General features: G+C 47.7%; 1 protein-coding gene across 1 annotated transcript in view; it reads right to left on the bottom strand.

The window, feature by feature from the left end:
* SCNN1G (sodium channel epithelial 1 subunit gamma) overlaps window positions 1–15,623 on the bottom strand; it is a 64,227-nt gene extending 48,604 nt beyond the window's left edge. The window contains exon 1 of the mRNA XM_069647394.1: window positions 15,245–15,623. The gene's annotated coding sequence lies outside the window, so the exon portion shown is untranslated. The remainder of the gene's footprint in view (window positions 1–15,244) is intronic.
* Window positions 15,624–20,348: the final 4,725 nt, after the last annotated feature.

Below are 20,348 nucleotides of genomic sequence, written 5' to 3'. Positions count from 1 at the left end.
TCTGCCTCTGCAGTAACTTGTGATCGGGGCATTGTTCTACAATCATGACACCGCCCACTGTCTACAAGGCTAAATTGTAACTTGTAAGGGGCTACTCCCCACTCACATCAATACAAAGGCTGGTTATAGACCACATCATTTCTGCTGATTTGAAGAATACTTTTTTTTAAATAGCACATAAAGGCCCTTTGAGCAATCGAGCCATTTAATAAAGTGTGTTAATATTACCCAACACTTAATTATGCAATTTGTCAATCTGGTGGCATTCGAACATGATGGGCATTTATGCAGACACTGCACAGTGCATGCGCTCTTTGGGCAATCTTACCAGCTATGGGGGTAAGGTAACTAGCAATAACAATTCCTTCATACAGACTTCAGCGATTGATCGCCCCTTATTGGTCAAGAATTGCTTTATATCGAGTGACTACACCTCGCTAAATGAAGACTTGTCTCATCAGAAAATGCACACTCATGGTATATTCTGATACTCCCAAGATCATGAGATGAAGAAAGTCTTTCTAGTCCAAAACTGATTATTTAATTAGTTCTACCAGCAACTCTCCCCAATAATACTTGAATGGTGAGGACAAATGCAGCGCATCTGAGAATTCTGTCTACTTTCCAGCAAGAGGGCCTGGCTTAAGGTTGTGGGCATTATTCTGATATCTGTAGAAGAGACTCAGAAATCGGAGCCTTTTCTCTGGTCTAATGTTGCTGTGTCGTGATTCATATCTTGTGGTTTATCCCATGATCCCATTGAAGTTTCTTGCCCCGGCTCAGCATTCCAATCATCCTTAGGAAGCTGTCTCAAGATCTGCTGACAGCAAAGCCTTCTAATCCTGGGAGGTCACTTCCATAAACGTAATAATACCTTTGTGGACATAATGATTAAAAATACTGCCCTCCATGATAATTGTTTCCTATATGTCAACGCTTGCTGAATTGCAGGGCGTTAAGCATGCTTCTGCTTCTACCTACATGCTCATACATCTCAGAAAAGGTCCTAGCATTTTCAATAAAAAAAACAGTCTCCATAGGATAGCAAGACCATGCTTTGAAAAGTCTGATCATTGTATTCAAAGGCAATTTTATTTTCAGCGCGGGATGCCCAAAGATAATGTTAATGTTAATGTTAAAGGAGATTTGTACCGCGCACTATCACCACTGGAGTGGTCCCATGGCGCTCCAGCGGATCTGAAAAAAAAAGGAGGGTTGGGGGAGTTAGTGGGGATGAGCTGGAGAAGTGAAAGAGAGCAGTGATGTGCTGTTGTCGGCCTCAGCCCTGAATTCCATTGGCTGGGCTTAGGGTGTTATATTGTCGAAGACGTTGTGTGCTCTTGTGTGGGTCTATGTGTGCTTTGTTTTGTTGTTGCAGTGTAGTGAAGTTTGTGCGGATTGTTGTGTTGTAGGTTTGTGGTTGTGTCTGATTAGAATTTGAGAGGTGTATGGAGAGGGTGAAGTTGTTAGTGGGCTGGTTGATTGGCATTCCTGTCTTGAAGTGAGGCGCTACATTTCTGTAATTCTAATCGGGTGGGGTGTGTGGGCGTCTCCGTGTCTACGTCCAGCTCATGGGCTGTACGAGATTCACGGTCCCTTTCCTATATGGCATCCGTTCATATGCATAACCTTGCCCAAGTTGGGCAACCGGCTGCCTACGTGGCCCCTGTTTGTATGCGGGGCGGGCAGGCGTTTGTGCGTCCCTTCCATTCTAGCCCAGAACGCATTCCCAAAAGTCCTTAAAAGAATAAGGACATTTATCAAGCATGCCTAATGAGGAAAGATCATTTATCACTGGGGTGTCTCAAGAAATAGTCTATAAATCCCTGAGATATTTTTTAGAAGTACAATATCCACTGAAAGTAATTAGATCTACCACTCTGTCCCTGTGTCCCTTTTAAAATCGTGCTGCTGTTTAATGCTGCCAGTTCCCTAGAGTACCCTGCTGGCACTAGCTCTTGATCTATCAATGGTGCGAGGGCCCAAGACTGAAGCCCCAGTTTGTCTGCCATAGCCAAGGGTGCTTATATGCTAAGCCATAGCTAGGGATACATTTGGGTGAGTAAACACTCTCTCAGAAAATTCCTGGAGGGATGGTGGGGGAATGCAAACAGTAAAATCCCAAAATAACCCCTGTGTTTTTGGGAGATAAATCAACCTATGTCACATTTTCTGCATTGATGAATTGTTTGATGGAGCTGGATCATGGTTAAATTGCTCGCCTTGGGTGTGACCAAAGATCAGACCTCAAGGAATCCCGTTCATGTTGGTAGTTGAAACTTTCAAACACCCTGTTTATTTTCATATATAAGGCATACTATTCTGTAGGAAATCTTTTGTTTTGTATTGCTAACTAGATTGTACATCTGCTTATATTCTTTGTTTATTTCTATATATTCCTAATATTTTTCATAGATTGTTTTTTATCTTCTTTTTCTTCTTTTGTATTTTGCTTTGAATATATGTGAAAACTTGTTATAATTAAATACACAATAAAAAATAAATTAAAAAAGATGTAGTTATTTGCAATTCCTATTGATTTTGCTGTGTGTTTTTAATATTACAACCAGACATATTTGTAATATCCTTGGTTGAATCGAAATGCAGGGAACGTTTCCTCAGTATATGAAATGTCATCATCTTTAGGGACAATCTTTATGAGCCACTGTACTTCCCAAGTCCTCTGTAATTGGTCCACACGTGGAATGTACTAAATGAAGTAACAGTGTGATCGCCCTATTTTGTGCTCAGTTGCAGTCTAACTTTGCAAGCATGGTGTTTTCTGTAAAATGTGTCCAGTGGAATTGAGGGGTCAATGAAAGAATGCTTGTAGCATATCAAGATTTCCTCTGAACTACAGATGAGGATCATCCGCACAGTGGCCCCCAATCTACACAATCTAAAGCCACAAACCACAAATACAAACGATTCTGTTCTAAGTAAATCAAAAGACTGGCAAGTTAGGTGCTGGCTTCAGATATCTGTGTGCAACCGGCATTCAATAATTTCAATCCAGTGTTTGGGTGGTAATAGCACTGATTGTTACAGTGCTCGGAAGTGGGAGGAATGCAGCATAATGTGCTAATATATATATATATATATATTAGCACATTATGCATATATATATGAATGTGATCTTGTTTTATCTGGGTCACACTCTGTTGATTCTGGTGTGAGAAACACGACAGTCTGATCCCCCCAATAAATCATATTGGTCAGAATGGATATTTAAGAGAGAGCTGTGAAAAAAAGCCATTATTCGGAATGACACGTTTGTAAAATGCATATTGAATGGTAATCAGTATGTCTGAAAAGAAATTGGGAAGTAAATTAGATGGGCTATATTCTGGGTACATTTGAAGTGCAGCTGATAAATGGGCACAGCTGTTCTGAGGTTGCTCGGTAGCAATGACTTCATTTTCCGTGATCTAAGAGCAGTTGGGGTAGCCTAACTGCCCTCAGGCTCTGCCAACCGATGACACCCCAATGCACTTGGAACACTGTTGCCACAAGACGTGTCCACTTACACAGAGGTCAAAGGGTGAAACGCTAGAAGGATGGCCTAGAAAATTGAGGGGGTTATTTTGCAGGAGCAAAAGCGAAACCTTTGCCTTTCATTCATCCCGTATTAATATCATCAATAATAAACTAAAACTATGGGCCGTTTGTAAGGCACACACTGTCGATTTAAGTACTTGCATAATAGGTGGCATTCCTACCCAACTCACTTTTATGCATTAAATCAATGTTAGAAGGATGAAAGAATGAACTATCCCTGCCGGGATTCCATAGTGTGACCTGCACGGAGTGCTGAAGTCTCTTGAAAGGGTGTTCCGCCTACTAAGCTTCATCTTCATATGATGAATTCCCAGAACCATGACCCTGTCTTTGAGAAATCGTTTAAGAAGAGAGAGAGCCAAATAATCCCTCCTCCCAACTTCTATTCCCAGTGTTGGTCCCTGTGAGCAGACATTTTGTGTTAATCTTTCTTTAGTCTCCCGCTTACCAAATCCATTCTGTTTAACATGTTTCAATGTGAGATTTTGGGTAGAGGAGCATTGTAATCTAACCCTCTTACTAACCCAAAGATGTTTTCCTCTGTGTTCCTATATTTGCCACAGAATATACATATCTAAACTGAATATACCCAAAATGTACATATTTGTCCACAATCGTATTGTCTCTAGTAGAAGTGATATGGTGATATGAAGTCAGTGTCAGGTTATAGGAGATCACTGCCAATCAGGGAGACTCCCTTAAATTCAAGAAGACTTAAGCTGGCCCACAAAGTCCAAGCTTGGACAAAATTATTCAAGGAGATTTTTAGATTTTGTTTTTTTAGATTTTGAGGTATTTCATACATGCACCAGATGGATTAAACTGTAGTCGGGCGGAGATGACAACTAAAAGGAAACTGAGCGTGAAAAGACAGAAATTTGACCATAATCAGATTTGGATTTATCTGAATAAGAAGGATTTCAACCTCTTTCAAAACATGTCCACGGTCTTACTTGTTCTAATCTCCAGTGGAAGTTGGTTCCAGATTGTAGGTCCAAACACTTCAAATCTTCTATCTCCTCTGGAGACACAGTTGGAGCGTGGGACACAGATTAAAAGTGTGTCTCCAGAAAAGAGCTTTCTGGTTGGGCAGTAATGCTTGATCTTATCTGCGAGATAGTCCGGGGGAAGCCCCTTATGGCACTTATAGACCAAGCAAGCTACCTTAAACTTGATTCTATCCTCCACCATAAGCCAGTGGAGGGATCTCCGCATTGTGGAGACAAGGTCCTATTTCGTAAGATTACCAACCACTCTAACTGCAGGATTCTGCGCCTTTTGCAGTCTAGCAATCTGTTTGGCTGGGATACCTGCAAGGAGGCTGTTGCAGTAGTCTAGGTGGGGGTTGGTCATTGCCCCCACCACCACTGCCTTATCCTCTATTGGAATAAAGAGAAGCACATTCCTTAGAAGATGTAGTGAATAGAAGACTGTCTTCACCTTCGCCCCAACCTGTGCTTCACTACCCAGGTACTCATGCCAAATATATCCTAGAGTCTGGATTTTTTGGAGTAATGAAGCTGTTCCCTTAAAATCGGGGTAGGGGGGGACTCTGTCTCTCAACCGAAATTTTATTCTTTGGGACGAATAATGCGATTTCTGTTTTAGTTGCATTCAGCTGCAGATGATTAAACGTCATCCACTCATCAATCTCCCCCATACACAGATTGATCTTTTCAAAAACATCAGCAATGTTCTGAATCCCAAAATAAATCTGAGTATCTTCTGCGTATGAGTGAAACTGCAGACCATACTTTTTGAATATATTGAATACTGGGAGAAAGTATAGAATGAAAATTAAGGGCGACAGGGATGAAACCTGTGGCACTCCACAGTCCAGCTCCACACTTTCTGAGGTAAAGCCTTCCAGTATAACCCTTTGAGTCCTGTCTTTTAAGAAGGATTGAAACCATTTTACTACCAATTCTGAGGCTCTCTCCACGAGGTCACGACAGAGGAGTACACCAAAAAACATGTGTCATTCTCAATATCGATTTCAAGGAAATTAGCATTCATCTTTGCTGGTATTGTCGCGGAAATGTAACATCATTTGATCAACTACTGGGAGACTCATACAAAGTCAGCATCAGAGCTCTGTTTTCTTATGCCTTCATTTGCACTTAGTCGGATTTGAGTATACTATATATTAACTGTTCTGTATTGTTCCATATGAAAGTTATCAGAAACTCCTCCATCCCTACTTCTTGAGGTTCTACAAAGCGACAGTGTTTGCATTTGGTGCCTTATAAATCACCTATAATTAGAAAAATTATATTTCAACACATCGGGGGAAATTAGGAACAGGGCAATTACCAAGATCCCTGCCCACCCCAAACTCGACACTCTGGAAATCCCTGCTCCTGCTCCTCTCCATGGAACCGTGCTTCATGACGTTCAGAAGAGCAGTGAAAACGTACTGCTCCGCATGGCCTGCAGTGTATCCCTACCGCTGCTGGACTTCATTCCTCCAGTATCGGTATCCCTCCGCCTCCTCAAGGCATTCTGTTCCTACCTTCTCACTGTGTGGGAGTCTAACAACCGTATCCATAAATAGATAAATATGTGGCCCCCGTTGGCCAGCTCCACCCTTAAACTCTTGGCAAAGCCCTAGCAAACGGGTGAAAGACATAAGGAAATTGGGAGCACATCCTGAAGGAGTGGTTGCAAGGCCAAAGATGAAGGATCGATGTTGGACAAAAGCGTGGTGCCGTGGGAGACAAAGACACATGTATGCCGAACAACCCTAGTAAGGTGTCACCTGTTAACACCACCTTCGTCACAAGGACAACCCTCTTATTTGTGAGAACGATTTGTAGTTCCAGGCCCAGTCTCTGGGTCTTTTGCACGCTGAGGGTGGCTCCTCTCTTCTCTCCGGGCTTCCTGCAACACCTCTTGCTCTGCGGGAAGCAGCTCTCTTCTCTGCTCTTCGTCTCATCAAAGGTGTAGCCAGATTTAACCTCATACCCACTACACCAGGGATCTGCAACCTTTGGCTCCGTAGATATTTTGTACTACATCTCCCACCAATCCTAACCAGCATAGTCAATAGTGAGGAATCATAGGAGTCGTTGTCCAAACTATCTGGACACTGCACCGACCCACTCTTTGCCCCTTAAGTAGCTTCTGACTGCTTTAGGTCTTAGCTGTTGTATTAGCTACAGAGACCTCCAATGACATCAGCGCTCTTACCTCAATGGGAAATGTTCAGTTTCTGGAGGCACTGGCAACAACTGCTGCACATCTCACTCCCAACCAGAACTTTCTAAACGAAGCAAGAACTGGCATAACCAATAGGTTTTGGTTTTTGGGTAGGCAAAATCAGGAATTCAGCATCTGTCAGTTATTGCCATCATATGCCCAGGAAGAGCCATCATCGGTTCAGGTACTTGAATCTTATAGACGGTATTGGGATCATACACCATCTAAGGCCAGGTACACATGCCAGTGTTAGACTTTGCCAACAAAGTATTAAGCACTCACTCCAATAGCAGGAACTGCTATCAAATGACCTGGGGCTCATATCAATGGCCAGGCATTGTGACTCTAGAGGTTGAACCGGCTGCCCCTGCCTCTGGGTGCAAACACCCCACAGCAGTGCTGTGTATATCCTTTAGCAATGGACTACTTTGCCTGCGGAGGGATACATGCAGTGTGATTGTATGGAAGGTTAGAGCTGGCTGAGCCTGATAGGGCTCGGGCTGGCCAGAGCCCCATCTATGGCTCTGGCCTGACCCCCCTCTTGGGCCAGTGCCTACCTAAAGCAGAGGCCGGCCACGAGCCCCACCGGATCCTCACCCACTCCTTCGATTTAAAAAAATTAAAACGCACTTGCGCCTGCCTGTATTCCAGCCGCCTAACTGCCACCATCATGAGGGTCTGATGAAGGCATGAGATAGAGCAGCGTCACAGCCCTGTCCCTGCACACCACATGCAAAGGTGCTCCTTTTATCAACCTCTGAGTGGTGAATGCTGATAGGAGGCGGGCCTACTGGGGTTCAAGCCTTTGCCTGCAGCGTGCACAGACATGTCAGAGCCCTTCTGGAAACACACAGAATCAAAGGAGATGCTGCATGTCCCCTACCCTTATTAAGGTGCAATGACATCATGGCAAAGTCTCAGTTTGTCTGGCAGTCTTCATTCGCTGGTGTCTTGCATACTTTTCTTGAGAGCCAAGTTGGATGCCTCCTCGCCCGGTGTAATCTCTGCTTCCTCAGATGATTTCTTTATCCTCTTCACTACTGCGAGGGGGCAAAATAGTTTTTGAGCAGTCCATTTCACCTTCTTTATTCTCATTCTCCCTCTCTCTCTTTCTCCTCCTGCTCTCCTTTTCTTGTGGTCTTCGGTTGTGTTTGTTACAGAGCCACGTTTTCCAGGTTCCGAAATCTGCCATCCATTGTATTTCAATATGTTTCCCTGGCGTCGTGAACCTGCATTGACGCGTTGGATTTTGTCTCTGTGAGTCTATGGCAACTTGTGCGTCGGCGGGTGGTGCGCCTGCTCCTGTGATCCGTGTGTGGTCTGCAGGTTGCGGGTTCTCATCCCGGCAAGACCAGCTCAGCCGTTCATCCTTCCGAGGTAGGCACATAGGAGTACCAGACTCAGTGGAGAGCTCTTGTAAAGCGGAGGTGTAAGGGGCTTGGAAGTCCTTCCAACTCCAACAACACGGGCAGGGTTTGGGAAGATTATAAGAAGGGGAATTAAAGAAAATGGGGAATGTAAAATAAGGGGTAAATGAAAACTATTGGGGAAGGGAGGAAAACAGGGGAATGAAAAGAATTGGGGAATTAAAGATTGGGGGTAGGAAAGAACTGGGGAATGAAGCTTGGGTGAAGAGAAATGAAAGAATTGGGAACAGAAAGAATTGGGGAATGGAAAGATTTGAGGAATGGAAAGAACTGGGAGATGGAAGAAATCGGGGGTGGAAAGAATTGGGGATGGAAAAGAATTGGAATGAAATGAGGTGGGTAATGGAAAGAATTGGGGGAATGAAAACAGTTGAAGGCTTGGGTATGGAGAGAAGTGGATAATTAAGGATCTTGTGAATGGGAAGGGTTGGTGATGGAAAGAGTTGGGGAAGTACAGTATTGGGCTACAAAGAAGAGTGACTTGTAAAGAATGAGGGAATGCAAGGAACTGGGGAAAGGAAAGAATTGGGTAAGGGACAGAATTGGGTAAGGAAAAGTATTGGGGGAATGAGAGGAGTTGGGGAAATGAAAGACTTTGGGTTTGGAAAGAATCGGTGAGTGAAAAGAATGGGGAAGGGTAAAGGAGTGGGGAAATGAAAAGAATGAGAGAAAATGAAACACAAAAGGGGAAAAGAAAGAAAGAATGTTTTTTTTTTAAAAAAATAGCCATGGGTAGTGATGGAAGGTCTAGGTAATGATGTAGTCCCCCGGACAGGGACCTCTTTGACCCTGACGCAGAGGGACAAAGGAAGGCACACCCAGCGCAGAACCCTGAGATGTAGTGACGAATCCCCTGTAAGAGAACTCCTGGCTCGATGTTCAATAAAGTTTGCTGCCGCAATTTTAACTTCCACCTTGACTAGTCCTGCCTCTTCATTCATGGGAACCGTAAGGGGGTCTTTAGGGAAGGGGTGGGATAAGGGGATTGTTGTTTGGGGTGACTGGCATGACTGGAGGGGCGACGGGTATGTGTATGATGGGGCGCAGGTGTGGGCTGTCAGTGCTATGCGGCCACCTCCCACCCGGCTGTCATGTTGACATTGTTGTTCCGGGTCAAGGGGAGGCGCGATGGCGGGAGTACAAGCAGTTGGTGCCTGACATTAAATAAAGAAGGATGCACGTTGAGAACGTCAATGTCTGTAGTTATTTAATGCGCAGCGAGATGCGTGCGCGAGAGGCATCTACTCAGACCACTGCACCGGCCCGGCGACAAGGCCTCAAACCATTCCTCTTGGAACTCCAGAGCAAGTTCAACCGGAACTCGCCTCAGAATACCCATTTCGCCATTGCGGCTGTTTGCACGTCTTAATTACAGTTTTGGCCTGCGTTCTGTGGCAAGCTGCTGTCTTGTGGTCTCCATGCGCCCTGCGGCTTGGCGCCCTCAGAGCCGCGTGTGCCTGTGGCTACATGTGAACTTTATAAATCCCCTTCGCGAATGGCTGTGCGGTGAACCTCTGCGCATGCGCAGGCGCATTGCATGCAGCCTGCCGGCGGCAGGCGAAGGGCCAGGCCTGCAACGCGAAACGATGCATCACTCTCCACGGCATGATCTGCAATAATACACCGCGGAATTAAAAGATTATTAACTAAATAAATCGGCGAATGGGAGCTCCGGCCTGCTGGCAGGCGGGCCTACGGTGGGGCTGTCAGGGCACTGGAGTAACACGCAGGCTTCTGTCCTGGAGGATGCAGAAAAGGACTAGAGAGAAACCCCTCCTGGCCCTGCGCCGACCCGCACGGGACCTTTATGTAATCCAAAAATAGAAGACGAAAAAATGTTAAAAAGGAGTATTCACGTGTTTACAGAATGCGGTTAGGTTTCCACTCACAGCGAAATCACCACAAAACTAGCCCTATTCAAAATGGGAATGAGAAAGCGCTCGGGGATTGGTGAAAAAATACATGAAAATGTCTCCCCTCGCAGATTACGTAACTATCAGGCTCCTGGTAGCGTTGCCACCTGCACCCTCCACGACCACATCTTTCGGCGCGTGGCCAGGGAGGAATGTGACCGCCACGTCCACTTAAACGCGGTCATTGGTGGCTGCTGCGTGGCATGCGACGCGGTGTGGCGTCGCTGTCAGTCTAGGGTTCGGCGGGGAGTGACAGGCGCGCCAATACGAATTCCTGTAATTTGGGCGCCAAGAGGCAATCGGGCGCGTGCTTGCGAGCTCTGTAAATAGCCAACCGGAAAATAATCCATCCAATGGCTCCACCGGGGCCACCGATCATGTGTGCATTCAGGTGATATGTTCAGTGCTGCAGAAGGGCATGTCAGGCAGGTAGGGCTATTTCAGGATAGGTCTTGTCTGGCTCCGCCACTTTAAATATAGAGCCAAAATGGTACCCATAGTTCACCTCTATTGGTGGCCGCTAAACAGCCCCTACATTTGTATTATCTCAGCGCCTAACCTTCAGACTGCGCTGCTCACATGGGTGCCTAACCTTCAGGCTTCACTTCTCCCATGGGGGGATGTAACCTTCAGACAGCGATGCTCCCATGGGTGCCTAACCTTCAGGCTGCAGAACCTTCAGACTGCGCTGCTCCCATGGGTGCCTAACCTTCAGGCTTCACTGCTCCCGTGGGGGGGACCTAACCTTCAGATTGCGCTGCTCCCATGGGTGCCTAACCTTCAGGTTGCGCTGCTCCCATGGGTGCCTAACCTTCAGGCTTCGCTGCTCCCAGGGATGCCTAACCTTCAGACTGTGCTGCTCCCATGGGATGCCTAACCTTCAGACTGTGCTGCTCCCATGGGTGCCTAACCTTCAGGCTGCGCTGCTCCCATGGGGGGATCTAACCTTCAGGCTGCGCTGCTCCCATAGTTGCCTAACCTTCAGACTGCGCTGCTCCCATGGGGGGAACCTAACTTTCAGGCTGCGCTGCTCCCATTGGTACCTAACCTTCAGACTGTGCTTCTCCCATGGGTGCCTAACCTTCAGGCTGCACTGCTCCCATGGGGGGCCTTACCTTCAGACTGCGCTGCTCCCATGGGTGCCTAATTTTCAGGCTGTGCTGCTCCCATGGGTTCCTAACCTTCAGACATAGCTGCTCCCAGGGTTGCATAACCTTCAGACGGCGCTGCTCCCATGGGTGCCTAACCTTCAGACTGCGCTGCTCCTATGGGTGCCTAACCTTCAGACTGCGCTGCTCCCATGGATGCCTAACCTTCAGGCTTCACTGCTCCCATGGGGGGACCTAACCTTCAGGCTGCACTGCTCCCATGGGTGCCTAATCTTCAGACTGTGCTGCTCCCGTGGGTGCCTAACCTTCAGGCTGCGATGCTCCCGTGGGTGCCTAACCTTCAGTGTGCGTTGCTCCTATGGGTGCCTAACCTTCAGTGTGCGTTGCTTCCATGGGTGCCTAACCTTCAGGCTGCGCTGCTCCCATGAGTGCCTAACCTTCAGGCTGTGCTGCTCCCGTGGGTGCCTAACCTTCAGTGTGCCTTCCAAGTGGGTGCTTGGTAGTGTAGGATCGGTGCAAGTCATTTCAGATAAGATTTCAGAAAGCAGAGCTGTTCCCGCCTCGAGCTTATGCGGAACTCAATTGCTCTATTCACAATATGAATCTCTTAATTGATATTAATAAAGTTGCCTCGATTTTCGTTGCGAAAACTCTGTCTTCAATATACGTCTATCCGGCTTGGGGGCTAGTACCGTCTTTACGTTCTCTTAGCTACAAAATAACCATGTGCCCAGAACCTTCCTTTCCTCCTATGGAGGGATGGGGCGTCATCCAAGTTGAACCACTGTCACTCGTTTACCTACGGGGAAAAAACAGACTCTAGGAATTTGCCGTTTTAGGGGGGACCAGCAAACGCGTCTTTATCAATCAGCTTGGGGACCGTAACTCGTTTAAGAGAATGGAACATTCGCCGGCGTTACTAGATAGCCACCGCCCCCCTTCCCCCTCCATTGATGCATTGCACTCGTTTACAGTGGTGGAAATGGAAAAAATGTGGTGGGGGAGGAGTTGGGTGTGGGGGGGCATACGGGGCGTGGTCTAGAGGGGGTGGGGTTGGTAGTGGCCATCCGATCAGACAAAAACTTTTAAAAAGAAAGAAAAAAAAGCGCCCACCACAGCAACATTGCCTTTTACCACCGACCAGGGCTTTAAGTGGGTCGGGGCCTGCCGAGGCTCAGCCCCGGCAGGCTCTCAAATTTCGTTTTGAGGCAGGGCCTACTAATCTCCCCTGCCAGCCCCGGCCACTACATGAAAAGATTTTTTTCTGAAGCCTGAAGCTCTCGCTCGTGTGCGAAAGCTTCAGGCTCCAGAAAAAAAATGCCTTTCAGCCATAATGGTGGCGCCGCACCTGCGAGGCATCCCTTTAAACAGGAGATACCCGTGGGCCGGCGCCACCATTATGGAGAAAACGTGAGACCGCTGGAAGCTGAGGCCGTTTTCCTGAAGACTGAAACTCGTGGGAGTTTCAGTCTTCAGGAAAACGGCCTCAGCTTCCAGAGGCCTCACCCTTTCAGCCTTAATGGTGACGCTGCCCCTACCCAGCTGGCAAGGGGCAGCGCCACCATTAAGGCTGAATAGGCGAAGCCCTGTCCCCTGCCAGGCAAGCCTATAGAAAATAAATGCAGAGATCAACACTCTATCCCATATGGGGAGAGGGTGTTGATCACCAGAAAAGGATGCCTGGCAGGGGTAGCAGTGGCCCATTGAGCCGGGGCTCCTCGGGGAAGCGTGGCCCAACGGGCCAGCAGGACCCCCGCAGTTAGGCCACGTCCCCTCGATGAGCCCCGGCTCATTTTGTAGTGCCAAAAAAAGAAAAAAACCGCCCGCGACTGCAGCATTGGCGTTTACCGCCGGCGTTGGTGTAATGCACAATGCTCGCTACATGTACAACTGATTCCTTTCAGTTGTACATGTAGCGAGCATTACACATCAGTGCCAAAGCAGGCGGTAAACGGCAATGTGGCGTCGCGGGCGGTTTTTTTTTCGTTTTTTTTTTTTACAGCGTGGTTCATGGGCTTGGGCGGCTGACTCTGGCCGGATCCCGAGATCTGGCTAAACATCTGGTGCCCGATCTCGGATCCGCCGAGAGCCGGCCCAATGACCAGCACTGCTCGGTTGTATGATCGGGTAAACTCCCCTCGGCTGTGCCCATCACCGCACTGCGGGCGCTGCACGGAAATGAAAAATGGCTGAAGGAGTTGAAGCGCATGCTGCTGGCATCTCTACCCGACTGCCCCCGTGCCCCACCGCCCATCGGAAAAATGGCTGAAGGAGTTGAAGCGCATGCTGCAGGCATCTCTACCCGACTGCCCCCGCCCCCCACCGCCCGTCAATGCCAGGCACAAGTGACAGGTTTGCATCTGATCAGCTGGACCGAGACACACATATACATATCAAAAGTACCAAAAATCAAGGCGTGGGAACCAAGTTTGTTTTGTGGTTGACAATGCTGCTGTTATAATTTAGGCAAGCGCCTAGAGAAGCTCCCTGATGTGCCTGGGTGCTACAGAAGTGTGCTATTACTATTTCAGCCAGTTCACACGTTTGCATACCCTTGTCACCTTTTAACGTGTCACTTTTTTTGTTCTGGGTCTGTTTGACAGAGGGCTTCTGCGGCGGGAAAGCACACAATAAATGGGTTACTTTGGAAATAGTTCTTTTTTTTAAAGTGTTTTAAAATGCAATATGTATATTTGTAAATGGGTTGTCTGTATTTTGCATAAGGTTGTGTACGAACAACCAATATCACAATAAAAAAAAATGTGCTGCACCCTTTATTCCAGAACTCTTGAACTTTTAGAACGAGTTTGACAAGATGGGAAGGCAGAACGAAAAGAGGGAGGAGGAGGCCCCGAGTGAGTGAAAGTGAACAGCACCACGACACTGTGCATGTGGAAAGTTCTAGGAAGGCGGCGAAACGCAGCGGCCGTCCGTGCAAAGAGAATCCCCCCCCCCACCTCTTTCGGAAGACGCCAGAATATGACTCTGCCTCAGTGCGAAGTTATAAGGCGTGTGAGGAGATAGCTCAGTGGCTTGAACTGCCGACATCGGCGCCTAACCTGCAGGCGGCCGGTTGAGCTCCGACTATAGCGCCGCGAGGGTTGCTGCATCTTGTGCCGAGTCGTAACCTGCAGTCCATATGTTACAAATAAAGTAACCTGGGCACCCCCGCCTTCTTTTAACTTTCAAAGGGGTGGCAGTTTTTTCGACGGCGTTTATATCGAAATTAATTCAAAGCGGCGTCGACTCCTTCTTGTTAGAATATCCTGGTGGATGCGCTGACGCTATAGTGACAGTCTCGAGTCGTTGTGTACATCACTTGCTGGTGACGCTATGTCAACTCCATAGACCTTAACTGACACCCAACAGGTGACTGAGTCAGCCCTTTTGGGAATTCGGGACCTGCCCCCTGCAGGTTACACGCACATCTCTGCAGAAGGTGTACTGCCCGACTGGGCTCTTTAAAGGAACAGAAGAAAACCTTGTCAGACGACTGCCTTTACACCCACCCGCTCCGGCTAATCTAACAAGGATTCGATGCTACATTAAAAGGTCCGTATGACTAACTCTTGACGAAGGAAGGACGAGACACTATTAATTAATTAAGGAATACAATGAAAGCACAGTTGAACACTTACCAGTCCTCCAAAAACCCAATATATAAGGGAATAGACGTAAGTTGAAAAAAACGAAAAAAAACGTTGTTGCTTTTAGCAGAATAATACACGTTTTCCCAGTGACGTAACGAATAGGTCGAAATAAAATTACACATCTGACCCAAATAAATACATACATGGACGTCCACGGGGATCAAATAGCGCCCAATGATGTTCCTTTGCAGGCAGGGGACATGAAACCCAACTTCTCCAAGTGACCAACTTGTGTGACCCTATGCGACCCACGTGGATCGTACGTTTCTGTTGAGAATTGGGTGCACTTAAATACATTTCAAACACACACACACCCGCTCCTTCACCCCGCTTTCCCATAAACAGGGCTATGCACACACAAATCCTGGCCTCGCATCTTTTGCTCTCACCTGTCGATATCCAAACAGGGATGAAAGATGCTTCCGAAGGTGACCGGAGCAGAGATGGCCCGGGTGGCTGCAGCGTGGCCGAGGGGCTGTGGCTATGGTCCGCCAAAGTTCACGACTGGTGCTGGGAGCCCGGAGTCAAGGCGCAGCGCCGCCGAGGGTGTGCTCTCCCGGAGAGGTCCTGGGCTGCTGCTGCTGCCGCGTCCCTTCTCAGAGATGTGCTGGCTGAGGCTGACACCGTTTCAGTGCCCAGGACTGCTCTCCTCCTTACATCACTCAGCCTCGGGCGAAATACTCAGCATTCCGCTCGCGCGGTCCTCCTAGTTCCCAAAGAATGCAGGGCAACTCAACAGCACCACCTACCGACTCCGCCCTTCCAATGGCACTGGGAACCAGCTTTAGATAGTCGCCTACTGACCCTAGCGCAACTCTCTAGCACCGCCCACTGGCCTAGCTCCGCCCCGGAAACGCCCAACTAACGTCACAGCACCTGCTACCGACCCAGCCCAGAACAGCGCCTCAACATGCTATACATTTGGCCAATAACAGCAGCTTGACGCTGGAACAATCAGCGACGAAGCGCTGTATCGGCATCTTCTATGATTGTTATTACCACGCACTGACTAGCCAGAGCCCCACTTACCACTTACAGAGCCCCTTCACAGTATCAACAAATGTTTCACCCTGAAGAGGGCAGTGGCTTTGGCTGGACACATCAACAATAAAACAAAGCAATTATAATCAGTCGGTCTAGCACCTTCCGCGGACCTAGCTCAGCAGCACACCACCGCCAGTGGGTGCAGCCCAGTAACACCAAGTGACCCACGTGCCCATCTGCCTACCGACCCTGCACATCCCCTCCTTCAGACCCAACAATGCACCACCGTACATCTGAAAAGCACCACATAGAAACCCAAACCCAGCACAGCAACTTCCACATACCCGATACTACATCACCTACAAACCCAGCATAGCCTATTGACCCAGCACAGCCCCTCCTGCAGACCCAACAATGCCCCACCGTACTCCTGAAAAGCACCACATAGAAAGCCAAACCCAGCACAACACCCTGAAAAGCACCACATAGAAAGCCAAACCCAGCACAGCACCTTCGACATACCCAATACTACATCACTTACAAACCCAGCACAGCCTTCTGACCCAGCACAGCCCCTCCTGCAGAGACAACAATGCACCACCGTACTCCTGAAAAGCATCACATAGAAACCCAAACCCAGCACAGAACCTTCCACATACCCAATACTACATCACCTACAAACCCAGCACAGCCTTCTGACCCAGCACAGCCCCTCCTGCAGAGACAACAATGCACCACCATACTCCCGAAAAGCACCACATAGAAACCCAAACCCAGCACAGCACCTTCCACATACCCAATACTACATAACCTACAAACCCATCACAGCCTACTGGCCCAGCACAGCCCCTCCTGCAGACCCAACAATGCACCACCGTACTTCTGAAAAGCACCACATAGAAACCCAAACTCAGCACAGCACCTTCCACATACCCAATACTACACCACCTACAAGCCCAGCACAGCCTACTGACCCAGCACAGCCGCTCCCACAGATCCAAAATTGCATCACATAGGAACTCCAGAGCACCACGACCGTACTCCTGAAAAGCACCGCCTAGAAACCCAAACCCAGCATAGCACCTGCTACATACCCAATAATACATCATCTACAATCCCAGCACAGCCTACTGACCCAGCACAGCCCCTCCCGCACACACAACAATGCACCGCCTATGAACTCTTGCGCACCACCACCTTCCTCCTGAAAAGCACTGCCTAAAAACCCAAACCCAGCACCTGCCACATACCCAATAATACACCACCTACAAGCACAGCACAGCCCAGCCCCTCCTGCAGACCCAACAATGCACCACCGTACTCCTGAAAAGCACCGCCTAGAAACCCAAACCCAGCACAGCACCTTCGACATACCCAATACTACATCACCTACAAACCCAGCACAGCCTTCTGACCCAGCACAGCCCCTCCTGCAGAGACAAAAATGCACCACCATACTCCTGAAAAGCACCACATAGAAACCCAAACCCAGCACAGCACCTTCCACATACCCAATACTACATCACCTACAAACCCAGCACAGCCTACTGACCCAGCACAGCCCCTCCCACAGATCCAACATTGCACCACATCGGAACTCCTGAGCACCACCACCGTACTCCTGAAAAGCACCACCTAGAAACCCAAACCTAGCACAGCACCTGCCACATACCCAATACTACATCACCTACAAACCCAGCACAGCCTACTGGCCCAGCACAGCCCCTCCTGCAGACCCAACAATGCACCGCCTACGAACTCTTGCGCAGCACCGCCTTCCTCCTGAAAAGCACTGCCTAAAAACCCAAACCCAGCATAGCACCTTCCACATACCCAATACCATAGCACCTGCAACCCCAGCGTAGCCTACTGGCTCAGCACAGCCCCTCCTGCAGACCCAACAATGCACCACATACGAACTCTTGAGCGCCACCACCTTTCTCATGGAAAGCACTGCCTAAAAACCCAAACCCAAACCCAGCACAGCAACTGCCACATCTACTACTGCATCACCCACAAACCCAGCACAGCCTACTGACCCAGCACAGCCCCTCCCGTAGACCCAACAATGCACCACTCACGAACTCTTGCGCAGCACCGCCGTACTCCTGCAAAGCACCACATACAAACCCAGGCCACACATCCATACCGCATCACCTACACATCAAGGACAGCTTACTGACCCAAAACAGTCATGTTTGCACACCTGCACGGCCCAGTCTACTTCATGCACAGCGCCAACTCTCCACCATATCACACCACCAATTGCCGACACCAACCCAGCACCCCTTGCGGTTCCCAGTACATGCCCCCGCCCTACTCCATTCCAGGAGTAGTTTAACGCAGCTAAGCGTAGCTACATGTACCGATTCATCACGCCACCTGTGGATTTGAGTAATTAAAGCCCTTTTACCCAATAATGTATGTAAAATATGACTAAAATCCTGTTTGCAGCGGTACAGCGCCGAAAGACAGCCGCACCAAGCATTATATGCAAAATAATCTTACGGCGTTCAAACATGGGCTTGTGCAGACCCAAAAACTGGGTTCTAGACAGTTTAGCAATCGGGCAAGCAAGGCGAAGCCCCATCGGATTCAAACTAGCTCCGCAGCGCCACCTGCAGGCCTCTTTAGGATCCCACATCTGTTGCTCACAGACCACGACTATATTTCAACAGCAACACCTGCTAAATGCGGATATAATATTCATGCGCATCACACACAGCGTGAGATAGGGGACCTCGCTGGTGAACTAACATCTGTTTACGTAAACCGTACTGCCCCGCCGCGTTTCCCCAGATGTTTTAGAACTAAGAACAATTACACTGGAATATGTATCAGTGCAATAGGCAGAAATGCATGTAAACTAGGGGATTAACACAGTGTATTCCTTTCTTTGGTGTTTTTTTTATTTTGAAAAAAAATGTATTTATTGTTCACATTTAGTCGACATTTCGACTTTTATTACACACTTTCAACTTTTACAAATTATAACACCACCACGTTTACTGTGACCTTACATTCGTTATCTTACTGTACAACACTAAAACATTTAAACTTGAATAATTAAAAATCCATTCACAATGTAACCATCGTCTTGCTTATCAGCATGCTGGACTGTCAATGGGCTCCTACATTTCAAACATTACTTGAGTCTCTTATTTCCATCTTGCTCAATTAGGTCCAAGTCTTTTAGGATTAGGTCCAACTCTTATAGGATTAGGTCCAACTCTTTTAGGATTTTGACTAGCTCAATCGTTAACGATGTCTCATGTCCAGCAATTAACCGTTCCCAAAATGATTCTGTGTCTAGCCAATCCATGTGTTGAACAAAGCTGCCCAGTCGAGGTGCTCTTAGTTCTCTTGTTCCAGTGCACAATGTCAAAATATGCTTCAGCGATTGCACTGTGGTGCTCCCGCAGAGATCACATTCTGGGGCCTTGGAGACTTGATCTCTGGCCGCCAGGACTTCCTCCGATTGGATTAAGTTTAGTCCAGCTTTGAGGAAGACCGTTCTTATAACAGGATCAGGGAACCATGTGAGATATTTAGGGAGGAAATATTTTGGTTTGTCAAGTTCTGACAAAGATTAAAACATTCTGTATGATCTCATCTTCACTATGGTCTTGATCCAATCTATATGTGCCAATCAGGGATGTCATTAAGGGGTCACCAGGGGTCGCAAGTGCGACCCCTGAGGTCTCCCTTGCTACCCCTGTGGCCTCCCTTGCCACCACTAAAAAACACAACGCTAGGTCCTGGGCTGTGGCCAGCGCCATGTGGCTCTTTGCTGCTGGAGTGGCTGGCTGTCCTGTTCAGGCCTCTTCAAAAAAAAAGAAAAGCAGAACAGGGGTTCCAAAAGTATAACACTTTGAGCAGTGACCCTAAATGAGAAAGAATGGGAATACCAGATAATTTGTCTTTCTAGAATTCTATTGGTAGACTCATTAAATGTTTATTTCAGGCACACTTCAGGGGGTGAGTCACTGATTTCGGCTGTTCTTAAACACCTCAACTCAGCCTTTCATCCTTCTGAGGTTGATAAATGAGTACCAACACAGATTGGGTATTATTGTATGTATATTTGGTGTATATAAAGCGCTTAAGCGTAAGTGCTATATAATAGCACATCATTATAATTTGGCCATGGACGTCTGCTTGCATTCACAGTAATTTGGTAATATGGGCCTATACACACTGATCTTAACGATACATATGGCGATCCATTCTTGTATGAAATGTATATCACATTATAGTAATATTGTAACCATATTTGTCGTAGTGTGCTTAGCAACAATGCTATGTGATGCCACTTCCTGTTTTGTCAAGGGGTGAAAGGTCGTGTTCCATCGTTTACCGTGATATCACTTCAGGATGGGGTCAAATGACATCACTTCCTGTGATGTCATCAGAGGTCAAGGGTCATGTGGTGTCACTTCCACATCCCCTAGCATTTTGGTGAAATTATGTCCCTGGTGTCAATGCTTGACAGAAAAAAAAAAATCTTGA

Source organism: Ambystoma mexicanum, chromosome 2q (genome assembly GCF_040938575.1).
Source record: "Ambystoma mexicanum isolate Mex_15411 chromosome 2q, UKY_AmexF1_1, whole genome shotgun sequence".
In the NCBI taxonomy this organism is placed as follows: domain Eukaryota; kingdom Metazoa; phylum Chordata; class Amphibia; order Caudata; family Ambystomatidae; genus Ambystoma; species Ambystoma mexicanum.
The sequence above is the reverse complement of the archived record's forward strand: the minus strand, read 5'-3'. Positions and strand labels throughout refer to the sequence as shown.